This window comes from Coenobita brevimanus, chromosome 95 (genome assembly GCF_032717465.1).
Source record: "Coenobita brevimanus isolate Jiangsu-jjx chromosome 95, ASM3271746v2, whole genome shotgun sequence".
Classification (NCBI taxonomy): Eukaryota; Metazoa; Arthropoda; class Malacostraca; order Decapoda; family Coenobitidae; genus Coenobita; species Coenobita brevimanus.
The window spans coordinates 5,952,172-5,973,157 of NC_137048.1; positions in this window are offsets into that span (position 1 = coordinate 5,952,172).

Consider the following 20,986-nt stretch of genomic DNA (forward strand, 5'->3'; position numbering starts at 1 on the left):
TCTGAGATTTGCTTATGTTGGAAAGACAAAAGGAGTGCTTAATATGTTTACATCTCTTGGTCTTTCTGAAAAATGGAAATTAACATGACCTTTTCTCTCTCTCGAAGGACAAAAGACAAAAAACCGAGTGCAGAGTACTTCTGTATCTCCTTCTTCATGCAAATTAATATCTGAGCAACGAGAGTGAATAGATCGTAAATGTGTTTGTGAATCTGGCCACGCTGAATAAGAGAGTGATGTATCTATGGGCTGCATTCCTGCTTACACATCATTATTCACACACACACACACACACACACACACACACACACACACACACACACACACACACACACACACACAAATCGAAGTATTAGCCCCAAATACCCGATGACTTCAGATGCTGACACTTACCAGGATATATCCAGGCATTAACCTCGATGCTGGTTATATCCAAATGTTCACCCTGAAGTTGGCTACATTCAGACACAATACCCTGAAACAGACAGTATCCAGTTCGTTCACTCTGATGCAGACTCTGTCCAAACATAATTATCCTGATGCAGGATAAAACAGAGGTTTCCCTAATGCATTATAATCCTAACGATTCATCTGATGTAGCCCATATTCAGACACTTTACTTTGATGCAGGCTATATCCAAAAGATTACCTTGATGCAAGCTATATATAGATGCACTACCCTTCTGCCTTTCACATGCAAACGTTTCGCAGATGCAGGCTACATTCAGACCATTGCCATGACACAGGCAGTATCCACATATTTCACCCAAATGATTGCCTGACCCAAATATAAACTACATCCCTTTGAATGTAGTGCCGTGTAAAAAGAAACTTTTCCATTGGGAGGTAGCCACCATCTCAGTTTGTGACCCACATAGATAGACAGATTGATAGATAGATAATAACGGTGAATGTGTCAACAGTGCTGTATAATTAACTTTGCGAAATGTATGAAATATATAAATAGCCATATACATACATACTTGTACATACATACGTATAACAGAATATATGCCATCACAATTACTAAATATTATGGTACGACAACATTGGAAAATTTAACACACACACACGCTCTAATATATATATATATATATATATATATATATATATATATATATATATATATATATATATATATATATATATATATATATATATATATAATTCACCGGGTCGGTCAGGATCACCTGATAGTCGTGATCGTCAGCTTTCACCCTCCCGGAAGGAGCTGAGAGCTCATATAGTCCGATCTAAGGGCAAGGCTGTGATCTTCACACACGCACACACCCGTCCCCTTGCTCAAGGGGGACAGTAACCACCCACTTCGTCAGTGAAACTTTTCGCAACCTGAGCGAGGCGCGAACTCCCGTCTACCAGATGGCAAGCGAGAACGTTACCACTGCACCAGCGAGCGGTGTGTGTGTGTGTGTGTGTGTGTGTGTGTGTGTGTGTATACATATATATCGTTGGTATAACTGGAAAGGGCTTTACTAAAGCTTCAGTTCTGTCCTTATCACAGTTTTAAGACAACCCAGAAGAAACAGATAAATTGCATATAAAGAAATAAAGATAAAATACCCGATTAGTCTCTACATGATGAAGTGGTGGAGGCAGACTAATATGTAGGTAGAAAAGAAGGTAGTTATGAAGGCAGTGATGTAAGTCGCTAAGCAGGTAGGTAGAGAGAGCGGTGGCCTGGGAGGTCGGCAGGGAAGTAGGTAGAGATGTAGGTAGGCAGCAAGGTACGTAGGATGGAAAGTAGGTAGGGAGTCGGGTGAGCAGGTACGCAGATTAGGTGGGCAGGGATGAAGATGGACGGAGATAGGTATGTAACCGAGCAGAAATGTATGTGGATATGTAGTCAGGCAGGGAGACAGGTAGGAAAGTAGGGAGGTAGATATGAAGGTAGGCAGGGAAGTGGACAGGGAGGTACGGCAGGTATTAGGTAAGGGGGTAGAAATACTGTGAAGGGCGACAGGAGGTGCAAGTAAATCCTTTTTGTCATAAAGGAATAACACACAACCATAAACTTCCTAGTGAAAAGATGACAGACTAATCGAGTTGCTGCAGAATCAGAAATCAATGCGTAACAATACATCCTCTGTACACGACAAGAATCACAATTAATGTGGCTTTGTTTTCGAGACCCTAGGTTAGCAACATGCAGCTAGTATATCAGTGAATGGATGACCCGGTGAGAAAGTCTGACCGAGTGAATGTATGAATGGGTGGGTGTGAGATGATACGAAAGTAACTTTAACATAATAAATTTAATGATAATAATAACTTTAAGAAGTCATCACCCATTGACCCAATAAAATATTCAGATGGAAAGACTACAAATGGCCCGTGTGGAAAAGCAAATATCCTTGCCAGTACGTTTGCTAGAAATTCTAACTTAGGGGAAGTCAGTCAGAACGTCCCAGCGGTGGAACTTGACCCTCTCAAAATTGCTCCAGTTAAGATACAGGGGAACTCCAAGGCTTCGTGAATGAGTTTGGGAGAGTGTGTAAGAAACGGACTCTGAAGGTGAATGTAGTGAAGAGTAAAGTTATGGTCTTCGAGTGAAATGAAGCCACTGAATGTATGAACAGTGAGGTTGGATGAGGAGGAAATGGAAAATTTGAATACATTTAAGTACTTGGGTAGTGCAATGAGTAAAGATGGAAGTTTGGAGGATGAAGTGCTTGAAAGGATGCACCAAGGAAAAAAGCTTGCTAGTTCTTTGAAAGCTGTGATAAGAAACAGGGAAGTGAGCATGGAGGTAAAAAAGTCGCTGCATGACAGTATTGTGATACCATCTCTAACGTATGGAAGTGAAGTTTTGACCCTAGTGGAAGGACACAAGTCAAGAGTGAGAGCATTGGAAATGACCTATCTGAGAGGAGCATGTGGAGTTACATGGAGAGACAGACTGACAAATGAGAAAGTGATGGAGCGTTGTGGTGTGGATGTGGATGTGATAGAAAGCGTTAGGAGAAATACATTGAGGTGGTTTGGTCAGGTGGAGAGGATGGAGAGCGAGAGACTAAGGAGCAAAGTATATGTGAGTGAGGTGGAGGGACGGAGAGGGAGGGAAAGGCCGAGAATGGGATGGAGGGATGGATTGGAGAGGTATATGAGAGATGGGGGTGTGAGCTGAGGGGAGGGGAGTGAAATGGCGGGGGACAGGGCGATATGGAGACGAATTGTTTGCAGCCACCCCTCACGGGATTGAGGCGTCTGGCAATAGATAGATAGAAGATACAGACTAAGTTCGTGAAATGCATCCTAGACAATTCATCAGCCATCATATCTGCAGGTCCAGATGAAATTCCTCCAATCATTTTGATACAGAGTTCCACAAAAGTTACTCCTTCTCTAATTTATTCAGACTATGCATACGTCCTTTTTTATTACTTAATTCTTGGAAAAACAAACAAACAATATCCACCCATTTCCGAGGCATGAGAGTTCCTCTGACCCCTCTGATTACAGACTAATAGGTGTCAAATCTTCTCTTGGTAAAGTATTGAGATAGTAATTAATAAGCACATTGTTAAACATAGTGAATCCAACAACTTAATTAGTGACTGACAGTATGGTTTTCGCCATGAAAGATCCACTGTTCATATACTCAGTTTCTTGACTTACACCATTCATCAGTCAATTGACCAACATGGAAAAACCCATGCAGTAGCCCTTTATATTTCTAAATCTTTTGAGAGAGTGTGGTACCGTTCCCTGATGTCTAAACTCCTTTGTTATGGGCTAACATCTTGTGTTCCATTGGTTTCCTCATATCTCAGCGACAGAAACTTAAAAGTAGATGATGTATATTCCAATTGTCACGCGATTAGTGCCAGCGTGCTATAAGATCAGTCCGGCTCCAACTCTATTCCGAATTCATATTTATGATCTCTTGTCTATCACCCATAATCCCATTTACTCACATGCAGATGACTCAATGCTTCAGGGTTACTTCACACTTAAACACCAATTCACAAAGTTTAATATTTCTAACTTCCAATTCAGTACAGCAGTCTCCATAAATCAAAACTTAATTTAGGTCACTGAATGGAGGCAAAATAGCATTGTCTCAGTTGGAGATAAGAAAACGAAATATACACAGTTTCTAATAGACAAATATCGCCTGATTCATATATTACCTTCATAGCAACCAATATTCTAACCTCTAAAAGAATTGAAATTTTCTGTGTTTCATCCAATAATTCCCTCAGTTTGACCTCTCTTATTAGATCACTGGCTAAAACTGCTTCAGAGAAACTCGGATTACTGTACAGAATCCGCAACTTGTTCACCGACGAGCAGTTATCTACAGTATAATTCCAAGGGTCATGTGAGCTCGCAGATAGAATATTGTTCACCCTTTGAGAGTGGATGTGAATTGCACTAAAACAGCTGGTCAAATTTCAGAACAAAGCTATGAGAATTATTAATAACCCCACAATTTCAAATGAACTACCTCCCCTACAGGTAAGAAGGAATGTTGCCTTCCTTACATTATTTTACATATATTTTTGTGGCAAATGCTCAGATGAAGTTGCATCCATTGTGCCACCTCTCCACGCCCTCTACCGTGCTAATGGGCATCTGGTAGCGCTCTTGACTGGACTCTCACGCTGCCATATTGCAAAACTTCTGCTGATCAGAATTCCTTTATTCCCCGAACTGCATCTCTTTGGAATTTGCTGCCCCAGAGTAATTTCCCCCCCAAACTTCAACCTACAACTGCTTAAATCCAACTCTAATAGATTTTGTATGAATGGAGGACACATGTATTCTGGTGTAAGAATTATTTTTTTTATTAAGTTTGTTTTCCTTCCTCTTCTTGTCATCTGTTAAAAAAAAAGGTGAATGGGTGGATCAGTGCATGAGAGAGAGAAAGAATGAACATTTGAGTGACTCTAGTGTCAATATGTAAGACTGCGAGAGGGTAACTGAAAAGGAGTGATTATGTTAAGGTGGGTGAGAATATGAAAGGGTGAAAAAGATTTAGATACTGAAGGAAGTTATTATACAGACTGAATGAAAGAAGGAATTATGGGAGACTTACAGTCTGAAAGATTATGTGAATCAGTCAGTTTGTCATACGGTGAAAGTGTAACAGAGAAAATGTGACAGAATGAGTGAACTGGAAAATTTTGAGTGAAAGATAATACAAGAGGGGTACATAGTGCGAGAGAATGTGAGAAATGAGAGATAAAGAGAATGTAAATGCAGGAGAGACAGACAGACAGACAGATGGACAGAGAGTAGGTGAGATTCTGACAGTATGAAGACTAAGAGTATGAGTGAGTTAAGAACAGTGAGGGAGACTGTAAGGTCCAGTAAATGAGTGAGAAAACGTATAATTTGTGAGACAGGGAGTTATGAGGGAGCAAATCCACTGAACAGATAACTAACAAAGTGAGTGAATTTGTTAAAGTGAGTGAAACTAAGTTTCGAATAAAATGAAAGTGAGTGACTGGAGGAAGGTGAGTGAGCAGTGAGTGAAGTAATGTGCAGAGGTGAATAAGTGTGAAAGTATGACATACAGTGGAGGAGTAAGTAAGTAAGAGTGTGATGCTGAGTATCCCCCTTGTGAATAGGCCTATATCTCTTGCATACATAATAATGTACAGGAACATGTTCGCCACTCTACCAGTATCCTAGACCGCCTTTGAGAGTGAATAAAAAAATACTTGAATATTATCTGCCAACTCGTTCGATCTTTTATTTCGTTCTGCTGTTATTATTACAGCTTATCAGAGTATCCTGTCCTGTTCAGGTGGACCCTACTTGGTAATGACGTCTCTGACATTATGACGCAGAAGACTGGGAGACTCTTGGGTAGAACCTCATGGAGTTTTCTCTGAAATGAGATACATCTCTCTCTCTCTCTCTCTCTCTCTCTCTCTCTCTCTCTCTCTCTCTCTCTCTCTCTCTCTCTCTAAATATATATATATATATATATATATATATATATATATATATATATATATATATATATATATATATATATATATATATATATATATATATATGTGGCAGGTGGGGGCGCTCACCATCGACTCACTCAATGTAGTGCTACACTCAGGTGTCTGCCCTTCCTCTCCTCCATCCCTCTTTACTTCCATCCTCTTCTGTCTTTCCTTCCTTCTTTCCTTATCCTTCTGCCTGCGGGAGATTTTACACTCCCTCTTCTGTCTTTCTTTGCTTCATTCATTCCTCTTCCTTCTGCCTGTGGGTGACTCTGCACTGAGTGGCAAGGCAAATGGTTTCCTGTACACCAGGAAACTTTTTACTACGCTGGGTGGTAACCATATAACCAAATTTTGGCGCCTAGTGGTTTAGTGGGTAATTAAGGCACTCCAATAGGATTGAGCCGGTGAAGGTTTATATCCAAGGGATGGTTGGGGTTTATTGCTCAAGTAATGCCACTCAGGGATGAGTGAGGCTGGTCACTCTCATCTTAAATGTCAGGACCAACTTGCCTAACAACGGGCTCCTACGCTCCTCATGGGGCAACGTAGGATTGGATGATGAATGAATGAATGATATATATATATATATATATATATATATATATATATATATATATATATATATATATATATATACTGTACGTATATCAATCGGCACTACTGTTCCACAATATGGCTTTTGATTCATAGGAGAGACGGTCGAGCCGCCCACCGCCAAGTTCTGTCACACACTCTTCAATTGATTCCCAATATTTACGTTTTCACAAAGCATTTTGACTTCTCGAGACGCATAGCAACCTAAGGACGTGAAAAAGACGCTTTACCATCAGCAACACCTCAACAAGTCACTGGTAGAAAGTCAGCTTCAATCGTTTCTCCTAAACATCGTTCAACAGATCACAGCTCGTTCTGAAATCCAAAGAAATACAAGAATGGATGTTCTGTTATTGTCACCCGGTTGTCCAAGTTATACATCAGTGTTTAGGAAGACCGGAAGAAGTAATCATTGTTTGTTTCCCTTTATACAGTACATTATCATTATGCACGTATTAATTTCCGCACGCCAATATACGGGTATGCAATACAGTATACTGTATATTGCATGCATATGTATATGCATTCAGGAAATATACAGGTCTAAATTCAAGTTCGCACATACATATGCATGTGTGTATCTAAACTCATTGCTTTATGGATATACTCCTATACGCACACTACTGCATGTACACACATGTGCAGTTGTAACTGACAAATGTACTGTACATACTTATGTAAAATGTATAGATTAAAGCATGCATACATACGTGGATATGTATGTATGCATGTACACGTGCATTCATTGAAAAACAGTTTCATACATGAAACTTTGTCATTTCAGAGAGAATGAGTGAAGGTGAGGGTTGAAGGTGAGAGAAAGTTAGGCTGAGGGCTAAGTACTAGTATTTGAGAAAATTTAGCACTGTGGGCTAAAGAGTCGTTGTGTGTCCCAATTTTGGGCTAGTCGAGCTGGATTCTCACAACATAAGAACACAGCTAAATTGATGGTTATGTTATACTCTCACTCTGGTCGGAAAAATCAATGTTAGCCTTTAGTTGACTCAGATACGCATATTTTACGAGTCTCTCACATCCAGATTTCAATGTGCAGTGGCAGGATACTTGGCTTGCAACCGCCAGATCTCAGGTTTAGTCCCAGTGGCTGGTACCGTACAGTAATAATGCCATGTACAACTTGCTTGTTATAAATGATAAAGGCCAAACCAATATTACCGGCTTCAGGGCGAACATGTACAATTTCGGGCTATCGTAGTTCACACTCATTGACTCCTTTAATTGCATTTTACCTACTCGAAACTTTAATTCGGCTAACGTCAGACGGCCTCAGTGCCCTCGATAAAAACGTAGACAACAATACGTTTGAAAAGAAAAAAAAAAAACACTTTCATGCTTATAACTGTGGTCAGGAGTAAGGAACTTAGTATGTTTTACAGCTCACGACGGATGATTTATTAAGCTTATGAAAACTTGGACACAACGCGAAGGATAAGACAATGAACAATACCCTCATTAGCACTCTAAGTCAAAGTCAAAGTCAAATGTTTATTTAGCCATAGAGATTACAATAGTTGGCATAACACTTAGTCTACTAGCGGCTGAGACTTTTGAGAGTCCAGGAACGCTCTTTAAAGGCACCTTATTTTTCCTGCACTTTTGGTAAACATTAATTGTCTAGTAAGGCTAAAACTACGATTTTACTAAATCAACTGTATGACTTTTAAGTAATAATGGTCATCCCCGAATGACAATAGTTTAAGATTTTAATAAAAGGTATATACAAGATAGCACTACAACAGAACGGAGGTAATTCTATATTAATACCAGTAATAACAGTAACAGTAATAATAACTACCACAATAACAATAATAATAATAAATAATAATAATAATGAAAGTAAACTAATTTAAAGAATTAGTATTTTGATAGTAAGTAGAATTTATAAGCAAATCTGAAAGATACAGCCTCGCTTAGTTCCCGAATGGCCATTGGGATACCATTCCAAACTCTGGGTCCCTGATAAGTGATATGTGACTGGGACTGGGTTGATGCCATGAGCGGTATTTTTAGATTACAGTTATTTCGGAGATTATACCGATCATTCATATCAAAATCAAAGTAACTGTTAAATGACAGATTGTGCAGAGACTTGTATACAAACAAAGCAGTGCAGTAGGAACTTTATATCATGCAATTTTAGGATACCCAATTTCTTGAAAGATGTATTAGTGTGGTCATATTTGCTTAAGTTTTCCATTATACGGACCGATTTCTTTTGGGCTATAAATAAGCGGTTTAGCTGTCTTATAAGCACCACTCCATACATAGTTACAATAAAACAATAAAGGAAAAATCAGCGAGTAATAAATGAGCTTAAAAGACCGTGCTGTTAGTTGATTACAAATTTGGTACATGATACCACACTGTTTGCTAATCTTTGTATGGAGATACTGGATATGTAAATGCCATGACAAACGTTCATCAATTATAACACCAAGGAATTTTATACTGTCCACTCTTTCAATTGACTGGGCACCTATGTAGATGTTGGGTTGATTTGCAGTGCTTTGTTTCCTTCTAAATATAATATAATGAGATTTGCTTACGTTTAGCGTGAGTTTGTTGCTTCTTATCCATTTTTTAATATCTGTTAGGCTGCTATTTACAACATTTGATAGTTCATTGAGATTTTGGTGGCTTGCATAAAAGGTACTATCATCAGCAAATAGTACTGGCTTCATATGTGAGGTAGCGTACACGTTGTCATTTATGTACAAAATAAACAAGAGTGCTCCTAAGACCGACCCCTGGGGAACTCCAGATTCTACTGGCATACAGGTAGACTGGCACTGTTTGCATTGCACGAACTGTTTGCGATTGACTAAGTAGGAAGCAAACCATTGATTTGAAGTGCCTCGTATACCATAGTGGTCAAGCTTCTTTAGTAATACAGAGTGATTAACCGTATCAAATGCCTTGGCCAGATCTAGAAATACACCCATAGTAAATTTATTTTCATCAAATGAAGCCAGCACGTCCTTGGTGAGTGACAGCAAAGCACTCTCGGTAGACAATTTTTCCATAAAACCAAATTGTGAATCTATGATAATATTGTTGGTGGTGCAAAATTGAATTAACCTACCATAAACCAATTTCTCTATTATCTTACTGATTGCTGGCAGGATTGAGATAGGGCGATAATTGCTTAACAGCTTACGATCACCAGCTTTAAAAACTGGAATGACTTTGGCCAATTTCAACATGTCAGGAAACTTTCCAGTCTCAAAAGATAAATTAAAGAGGAAGACAAGTACAGGAACTAGATAGGCCATTACTTCCTTAATGATGGACATGGGGATATCGTCATATCTGGGACCAACATTCCGTAGATTTTTTATAGTCTGAGTAACTTCATGTTCAGTAGTAGGTGACAAAACGAATACATTGTCTTGTCTATTGCGTAAATATGAATAGAAATTAACCTCAGACTCTCCAACAGACTCGGCAAGTTTCTTACCAACACTGACAAAGTAATTATTAAAATGGTCAGCTACTTCCTTAGGTTCATATACCTCATTATTGTTTACTAAATAAAAGCAATTATTTCTTTGTCGTGAAGAAGGCTTATTAAGGATGGAGTTTATTATACACCAGGTTTTTTTTTACTGTTACCTATATTTTCACTTATTTTATTCTTACAGTATTCTGACTTTGCCTTTCTGATTTTAGCTGTGATTTCATTGCGCAGTCTGCGATACTCTGCACTGTACGTAATGGGTTTCTTGGCACACTTTCTTTGAAGCTTGTTTCTTTCTCGGATCATCTGCCTAATATCTGCAGTAATGTAGGGCTGATCAGCATGTTTAGATTTAATTATTTTTTGTTTTAACGGAAACTGGTTATGAAATATATTAGAAAGTAAGAGATTAAAATTACAATAACCTACGTCTGGGTCTTTAGCACATAAAACAAGGTCCCAAGACACTTGACTAATTTTTTCTTTAAATGTATTTATACTACTTTCGTTAAAGTCTCTGTACTGAAGGACAGTTTGTTCACCTTTCGGTAAATATGGTGCGGATTTGAACACCGATACAACAGGAAAATGATCCGAAATTTTATTATATATAATATTGCTTGTGAAGCAGTTTATGTAGTCATTAGTCCATATATAATCTATTAGTGTGGCGGATGTTAAAGTTACGCGTGTGGGTTTATTAATAGTGTTATATAAATTATGAGAATAGCACATAGATAAAAGGTTACTGACATGTGGGTTTGTTCTACTTTTAAACAAGTCGATACTAAAATCACCCCCAATATAACAAGATTTACCTTCCGAGCTGACTAAATCAATAATGTAGTGAAAGTCGTCAAAGAATCTTGCAATATTAGTGTTTGGGCGTCTGTAAATAATCCCTAAGACTATGGAATTAGTACTAAGATAAACTTCAATAAATATAGTTTCAATATGTTCTTTCTTAATTATCAAGTCATTTTGCACATTACATGAAAAATGTTGTTTTATAAACAAAGCAACTCCTCCACTGTTTCGAGAGCAGTTATTTGCGTAGGCACTGTAATTTGGGATTCTAAAAAAATTCTCAGTATCATCCGTTAACCTTGTCTCGCAAAATCCTAAAGCGTCAAAATGAAATTGAATAGGATTTATGCACTGATCCAAAAATTCGTCAAAATGCAGTGGTAGGCTTCCTATATTATAGCAAAGCAATGAAAAAATATTTGTAGACTGATTTCTGTGCGTAAAAGGTGAATCAGTGAAATAGTATTCAGTTGTTGGGAGGTTCACGTTACGAAAATTTAGCATAAAATTATCCGGATCACTGACAGATGTATGATTATCATTATTGAAATTTAAGGGAGTAGAACACATAGTATCAAGGCTATCCAACGAAAAACTAGGTTCTCTAGTATCATTTACGAAAAGTGTGCTTAATTCTGCGTCATCTAAATTATAAAATGGTAGAACATGGTTATCCATATTTAATAGTTTGTTACAACAGGGTTTTACTCATTACAAAATTTTAGGGCCTGCTTATACCTAACCTGCTTCTAGTTTGTCTTGTTTTAGGTGGTGAGGCAATCCCAGGGTCAACTCCACCAACTGCCCCTTCTGCGTCGTCTGAGTACGTTTCTCTGGCCTTCTGCTTATTGACACTACTCTCCTTTGTTTCAGCGGCCGTTGTGCACTACATTTATACTCGTATTCTGTGTCCAAATCTGGGCAAAGACTCGACAGTCCTGTCCCTGAAGCCCGCGATCTTACTACGTATCACGTTCACATGTGACGCAAAAATAAAAAAATAAAAAAATCAATAATGACATTAGGAATGGTGTCATGGTATTCTTAAAGATATATAGGAGCAGTTTTAACGAATACAAAGCCTCAGACTACTCAGCTCCAGCCCAAGATTGAACTTATATAATTTCGAACAGCAGACCACTTTTATAACCACCTGACCATATATATATATATATATATATATATATATATATATATATATATATATATATATATATATATATATATATATATAATGTCAAACTGAGTAATTTCTTTATGCCTGGAAGAAGGAGCCAAAGGCCAGAAGCCCGTAAGATTCCTTCCTCCAAGAAAATACAGTAACAAGATAATATATTCATTGTGAACATACCTCCGCCAATGCCACTGCAGGATCAGGATCAGAATCCTCCATAAAAATTTAATCAACTCTTTCTTGGCCCATGGCCCACACTTCCAGGCAATTTCATTGAAATTCATGGAGATCTTTTGGAGATATCGTGTGGAAAAACAATCAGGCAAATTTAGGGGAATACATAACCTCCTCCAACTTCGCTAGCGGAGGTAATAACAGAGAGCCAAATTCAAGACCTGTTCATTTCAAGATGCCTGGACACACTGCGTTTGAAAAACTGGAGGTCGTAGTCAGTAGAAAATACAGACAGAGGAAGACAGCTTTAGAACTGACTTGTTGCATATATGAAGGGCTCGGGGGAACGATTAACTCTTGCGTTAGGGAGTTGGGAAGGGATGAGAGTTTGTTACTAGACGGGTGCCAAGCGCCCGCCGTAGTGTGTTTGATTGTGCTTTTGTTCTTTTCTTTCACGAGAACGGTAATAGACATCGACCTAATTCTTTTTGCATTGAGTCAGGGTAAGTTTAGTGTCAAAAAATACTAAACCAAAATTTTTGCGATCGCGAGCGACGTGACGGCGTGAAATTATTGGGAATCGCTACATGCAGAAATATACAAAATCATTTTTTTCTACTTTCTGGTCAGCAATGGTCTATGAGAGCTCAGTAAAAGTATGGAAAGAAATATAATGGTCTCTGCAAACATTTATGCAATGGAAAGGCTCTTAGTCTCGCAAATTTTTGAGGTCAAGCACTTATATATATATATATATATATATATATATATATATATATATATATATATATATATATATATATATATTAGCGATACTTTCGTGCTGTGGGAAGCGGAATCTAATGATGGCCAGCAAAACCAGAGTGATGATGTACATGATTTATTATTGGTGACGTTTCGGTTTTATAACACAAACCATCTTCAGACCTAAAACAGAAATAAAAACACACAAAAAAATAGAAAATAAACTAAAATATAATTTTCTCATCTTCCACAGAATAAAATAACAGGGAACAGAGCAGGTCAAATGAAATAAAATCACAATACAACAATTTACCAGCTAAAAACAGAGCAATTGTGTAGAGGAGTCGTGTGAGCCAAGGGATGGTCGTAGCTCTGCCGTTAGTAGAGACTCCGCTATAAGTCTAGTCAAGTCATCTCGTGCAGTTATAAAACGTCACCAATAATAAATCATGTACATCATCACTCTGGTTTTGCTGGCCATCATTATATATATATATATATATATATATATATATATATATATATATATATATATATATATATATATATATATACTGAAGATAGATAGATAGATGGATAGATATAGAAATCTAGTCACATCAGGGATTTCAATACTTATGCACACATGGCTAAATTATCACAAACACTGTTGTATTGTCCTTCTTTTACTGATTCCCATCAACACTGTCTCTTCGCTAAACTGTTGCATCTTTATCTCCTTCTCTCGCTACTTTAGTGGTCACTGCTCTTCTAATATACTACAGCAGTAACCGTGTGTGTGTGTGTGTGTGTGTGTGTGTGTGTGTGTGTGTGTGTTTTGGGCAGCCGAAACTTCACATTCAAATTGCACCAAAATTGGCAAAAAAAAAAAAAAAAAAAAAAAAAAAAAAGCTGATTGAAAAAAAACTTGGTCCCATCACGATTGAAAAACTTTTACTATATTTAATAAGCCATCAAAGTTTGACAAGAAAACGCCGCTCCCGGCGCCAGTTCAGTTGCCGTGGCCGAGTGGTTAATATCTCGGTCTTGCGTGCGGACAACTTATGTTCCATTCCCGAAACTGCAAATAACACGATCACTTGGTTAGCTCCAAAAAATCCAAGTGACAACGTTAGACTTGAACACCACATAAACGGACCATCATGGGCCCTTCGATGTCGCACAACGTTAAACTAGAACAGCACATCAAAACGTGACTCGGATTACCTGAAATGATCGCAAAGCGCGCACGAAGCGCGAGGAAACGAGTAAGCAGCACGAGGAAACGAGTTTCAAGCACGAGAAAGTGAGCATGCAGCGCGAGAGCCCTCCACAGGAGCAAATGCGAGAGGGGCCGAAGGGCCCACGAGCACTTATCTGAACTATGTCTTTACATCTTTCCTCCATTACAGCAGGCACATATTACCCGTCTGGTAGCAAACTCTCACCTCTTTTCCTTCCACTTTTCTACTGTACAGCAAGAATTAAATGATGCTCCCAGTCATTCATGTGTACAACGGATAAGCTCTGAAAGTGCCCTTCTCAGTCTGTATGTCCTATTGTCTGTGACCTACAGTCTTTTAATCACAGTATCTCTCCAGCATCTAGAGATGAATAGTTCTTAAATTTGGCGCTTTAATATGGAATAATTTGAGATTCCCAGCTTTTGGTTTGTTCAGCCCAACAATTAATAAAAAATAAATACAGGGGTAACTGTGTTATTCGGTGGGTCTTGTCCAAGATAAATCTAGTCAATTTTAAAGAAATTCAAATACTCAGAATGTTTCCTGCCCAGAACTGGGATGGAATTATTCTTCAGTAGACAGTAGATTACTTCTCTTACCACTCATGTGGATATGTACTGTAATTGCCAAGCAAGTCTCGTCGTTATTGATAGTCTACTCCTTAATGTATTTCTCCTTTTAAACATCATGAACTCGTTATTCTCTCTCTCCTCAAGACATATGCAGTAACGTATCATTTATTGCAGTACCTTCGAAGAATCCACGCGGGAGAATATTACGCTGACCTCTTTGATCTGTGGGCTTAATGCTAAATCCATGGATCCCCAAGATGAAAGGAGATAGACCACTCAGAGTCAGCCTAACTAATCTAATCGAAATGGAATGTGATGAAGCCGTAATCTTTGTGTACTAAAGTCTCTGTTACGAGTTGATTTTGGGATATTTGAAATGCGCTTTCCTCAATTATTTTCATTTATTTGTTTATTTATTAGCAGGGGTACCCGGCGTTGCCGGGCCAAAAAAGCAAACAGTCTAATCCTATTTGTTCTATTTCAGTCTTTCTTTCTACTTCAGAGAGATCACGTACCTCTTATGTTTTTGAAGAGGAATTATAAGAGGTCCAGGAACATTCTATTTCAGCTGTCGCAGACTAACGCACAGCATTTGTGCGTACTTGTTTATTATTACCGGTGACCTCAAATGACCTTCAACCGGTCACTTCAAATGACCTTGGAGGTCAACCTCACTTTGCCTATGTCCAAACTGGAGGTCATGTGAGTCTACATGCCAAATTTTTTGCTGCTGGGCCCAGTTGTTCGAGTGTGCAGCCTATTACCGGTGACCTCAAGTGACCTTAGAAAGGTGACCTCAAATGACCTCGGAGGTCAACCTCACACAGCCTATGTCCGAACTGGAGGTCATGTGAGTCTCCATGCCAAAAATTGGGTTGGAGGGGTACCCGGCATAGCCCGGCCCAAAAAGGTGAACGCTCTATCGGTGACCTCAAATGACCCAGATCTGAAATTTGACCCCCACAACACCATCCTAGGGCCACCCTGATTCAGAATATGTGTGGGTCTGGGGGTCTCTGGCCCTTGATTTGGGCGTGATTGAAGGACAAACAAACAAACAAAGCTCTTTTAGACAGATTTTTTTTTTTATGCGAGGAAGAAGGAACCAAAGGCCATGAGCCCGCAATAACAGTTCCTTCCAAAAGAAAAACAAAATACAATAGAGAGCCAAATTCAAGATTCGATCATTTTGAGATGCCTGGACACACTGCGTTTGAAAGACTGGAGATCATAGGCAGCAGGAAATACAGACAGTGGGAGACAGTTCCAGAGTTGACCTGTTGCATAAATGAAAGACTGGGAGTAACGGTTAACTCTTGCATTAGAGAGTTGGACAGAAAAGGGATGAGAGTTTGCTGCCAGACGGATGCTACGCGCCCGTCGTAGAGGTAGAGGAATGCAAGCAGACAGTTCAGAGGAGCAGTGACCATTAAAGTAGCGATAGAAAAGAGATAAAGATAGAAAAGAGATATATAGATAGATATATCTATTTATTTATTGCACATCACACCTTAATAAATATTTTTAGCGTACTGATGCAAAATGTGTCTATATTAAACTGATAAACATAACATACATAGGGGAGGTGTGACATGATAATAAACTGCCAAGGAAGAGGTCTTACGAAGTGCCCTATGTCAACAAAATTACCGACATAAGACCTAAATTATCTCGCCTCATCAGTTATTGACTCTCACTATGGGAAGTTTGCCGAGAGATGGGGACGATAGTTTTCCCCAGATCATGGCACTATAACTCGTTCACCTTAACTTACTTTAAAGTTTCGGCCTTTTGTATCTAAGGGGAAAAAGATTATACACCGACTCTGAAGTCTTTCTATAAAATTTCTTCGTGATTAGTATATTGTTAAAGTGTTAGTCTGTTACAGCAACTCAACATTCAAGTTGGGAATATGACTATTTTGGCCAAGCCGAAGTGTAAAGAGCATAGTCAACAGGAGTACAGTTGTTCTCCAGCCCAGTCCCAAGCCGGCCACCACAGTGTCCCTTACTGCTCTAGTGCCTGTAATACTTCACGCACCCGTGTGTTATTTACTACTTGGTATGATGGGTGGTAACCGGATAGCCAAAAAATTACTTGCTGGCGTTTCAGTGAGTTAGGCACTCCAACCGGAGGTGGCCCGTAAGGGTTGAAGTCTGAGGCTTGTATGGGATTTATTGCCCATATAATACATCTCAAAGCTCAACAATGCATCACTTCTACTCTCAATGTCATGACTAATTTGACTAATTTCGTATCCCTGTGCTCTGACGGACGAATAAAAAATGAAATAAAAAGAGAATAGACCCGGAAAAAATATAACTAAAAAAGGACCAGTTATGAACCACTACAATAAATTAGTATACAAAAATCGTTCCTACCTTTGTACGACAATTCTCTCTCTCTCTCTCTGTATATATATATATATATATATATATATATTACCTTCTCTCTCTCTCTCTCTCTCTCTCTCTCTCTCTCTCTCTCTCTCTCTCTCTCTCTCTATATATATATATATATATATCAATATATATCTCAATATATATATCTATATATATATATATATATATATATATTACGCTCCTGACTGGGAATTGAACTAATTTATCCCAGACAACACGAGCGTCTTTAGATGCTGGAGAGGCACACATTACACGAGTGTGTACAAATATATTTGCACGCTCCTGACTGAGAATCGAACTAATCTATCCCAGACACAGCACGAGCGTCTTTAGATGTTGGAGAGACACACATTACACGCGTGTGTACAAATACGGGTTATTTCAAAAGTCCCTCATTATTTTTTAAAATTTATTAAAATTGCAATTACAAGAGGAACGAAATGACAATTTGGTTGCTGAGTCTACGATTCACGAGAATTTTGGTGGCATCAAACTTGGCTTCATAAGTCTACTGGAAAGGCAGTGGTACATCGCAACGTGGGCACCGCCTTTTTCATAACAAGCGAGCCACTGTTTTACTTATTTTTGGCCGACATTGGACAACATTTCGGGAGTAACAGAAGCACACACGTTCCTGATCCGTTCCTCTGGTGTGAGGAGGTCTCGCGGCTTGGTGGCGTACACTTTGTTCTTAATGTAGCCCCACAAAAAGAAGTCGCGTGGTGTAAGGTCCAGCAAGTGAGTAGCCCATTCGATGGGACCACGGCGACCAATCCACCGATCTGGGGACTGCTCATTCAGAAATGAGCGAACCTCACACAAGTAACGAACAGGGGCACCGTCTTGCTGGAAAATGACTTCTTGCATGTCAGCTACAGCTGACAGTTGGGAGACGCAGAACTACCGAAGCAAACGAAGTTAATTGTCTCCACTGATATTCACGGAATTTCCATCTTTATCCCGGGAAGAAGAACGGACCAATCAGCCCAGCTGAGATGGCACACCAGACTACCAATTTCAGCGTGTCCCTTTCATGTTCACGGATTTCCACAGGATTGTGAGTTCCTCAGATGTGGGTGTTGTGCCGATTGACGGAACCAGAAAGGTGGAAGAGAGCTTCGTCACTGAACCACATGGGCTCCAAGATCGATGGGCCTCTTTCTTAGTGATGCAGCAGTGTCTCACATCTCCACCCGACAATCGTAGTCCTGAGGTTCAAGCTTCTGAACCACCTGGATCTTTTACGGATACAGCTTGAGATTACGCCGCAAAATCCGTTGAATATGTCACGCTGATTATCAGTTCCGCAGCTGCTCGCCAAATGGACTTTCCTTGACTCTGAGCAAAAGCCTCATGGACAGTTTCAGCATTCTCCTCACTCCGCCCACTTTCTCATCGGTGTTTGTCCTTATCGGATCCGGTCTCCATAAACCTCTGATGGGTGGCGACGATGGTGTTCCTATCCGGTGCATAATGCTGTCCGTAGACTGCCTGGAATCGTCGCTGCACTTCAACTACAGATTGAAAAACCTCCTTCCATGCAGCGATTTTACACCTCTGCTCTAGAGTCAGCATGGTAGCAGAAGAAAACGGTGCAAAACTTCAAATGCAGACTCAAAAAAATTCTCAACCACTGAGTAACAGTTTACCACAAGATGAGCGTCGTTGGTCGATTACCTGCAAAGGGAATTGAAAATCAATTTAGTGAGGGACTTTTGAAACTTCCATTACATTTGTACACTCCTGACTGGGAATCTACTGTAACTGATCTATCCCAGACACAACACTAGTGTCTCTTTGTGTCTGGGGTAGATTAGTTCGATTCCCAGTCAGGAGCGTGCAAATATACTGTATTTGTACACACGCGTGTAATGTGTGTCTCTCCAATCTATCTATCTATCTATTGCCAGACGCCTCAATCCCGTTTGGGGTGGCCACAAACAAATCGCCTCCAAGTCGCCCTGTCCCCCGCCATTTCACTGCCCCGCTCCCAACTCACACCCCCCTCTCTCATATACCTCTCCACCCCATCCCTCCATCTCATCCTCGGCCTCCCCCTCCCTCTTCCCCCCTCCACCTCACATACACTCTCTTCGTCAGTCTTTCACCCTCCATCCTCTCCACATGGCCAAACCACCTCAGTGTGTTCCTCATAACGCTTCCTATCACATCCACATCCACACCACTACGCTCCTTTATATCCTCATTCGTCAGCCTCTCTCTCAACGTGACTCCACAGGCTCCTCTTAAATAACTCATTTCCACTGCTCTCACTCTTGACTTGTGTCCTTCCAACAATGTCCAAGCTTCACTTTAGTACGTTAGAGTTGGTATCACAATACTGTCATGTAGTAACTTTTTCACTTCCATGCTCACTTCCCTGTTTCTTATCACTGCTTTCAAAGAACCAACAACCTTTCTTCCCTGCTGTACCCTTTCAAGCACTTCACCCTCCAAACCTCCATCCTTACTCATCACACTACCCAAGCACTTAAACGTACTCACATTTTCCAATTCCTCACCATCCAACCTCGCTGTACATTCACTAACTTCACCTCTCTCAAAGACCATCACTTTACTCTTCCCTACATTCACCTTTAGATTCCGTTTCTTACACACTCTCTCAAACTCATATATATATATATATATATATATATATATATATATATATATCCATCCATCCATCATCCAATCCTACGTTGCCCCATGAGGAGCGTAGAAACTCGGGGCTAGGCGGTTGGTCCTGACATTTAAGATGAGAGTGACCAACCTCACTCATCCCTGAGTGGCATTACGTGAGCAATAAACCCCAATCACCCCTTGGATATAATCCTTCACCGGCTCAATCCCATTGGAGCACAATAATTACCCACTAAACCACCAGGCGCCAAAATTTGGTTATATGGTTACCTCCCAGCGTCGTAAATGGTTTCCTGGTGTACAGGAAACCATTTGGCTTGTCACTCAGCGTAGAGTCACCCACAGGCAGAAGGAAGAGGAAAGACTGAAGGAATGAAAGACGGAAGAGGGAGTGTAAAGTCACCCGCAGGCAGAAAGACGAGGAAAGAATGAAGGAAAGAAAGACGGAAGATGGAAGGATATATATGTATGTATGTATATATATAAAACCAGGCAAAAGTTCCTTGCGTAATTTGTCGGTGGGTAGGCTGCACGGTAGATGACATATAAAGATGGGATATAAATATAGTCCCACTCAATGCACTCTTTGAATTCACCACAGTAGCTTGGCATTTTTCGTAAAACGTGTAATGTAAAAAAATTTCATAATTTCAACCTACTTGCTGCTGCATCCAAGCACCAGTACTGTAATAGCAGGGCTGCCTTGGTGGAGAGGGCATGGGTGAAAGGGGATTTGTGTGCAGTTGTAATTAATGCCGTGACCCCAGGCTTCTCTGAACGTGAACACAGCGAAGTGCAGGCTGCAGCTGCCCTTCTCGTGCCATCCACCTTCCATCTGGGGAACTAGTAGGGAGTTAGGGGACATTTGTACAACCTTATTAATGCTACAGTGTGAGGACGTCCCCTCCGTCACCTTGGCGTCCAATACTAGCCTACTATGAACGTTTTAGAAGGGTTGATTGAAGTTAATACCTGATGCATCAAGTTGAAAAACTTGCCTCCTATGTGATGCCGTCTAATATGAGTGTAAGTAAATTATATAATTTGGCATACAATGGCCTCCGTTGACGTCTTTTCCGATTCATTTCTTGTTTTGAACAAACGACTACATTCAGCTTCAGAAATTGGTCTGAAACTGATAAGGGTATGAAATTTAGGCCACGTTTCTCACCATAATAATAATAGCTTCCCTATAGCTGAAAAATTATC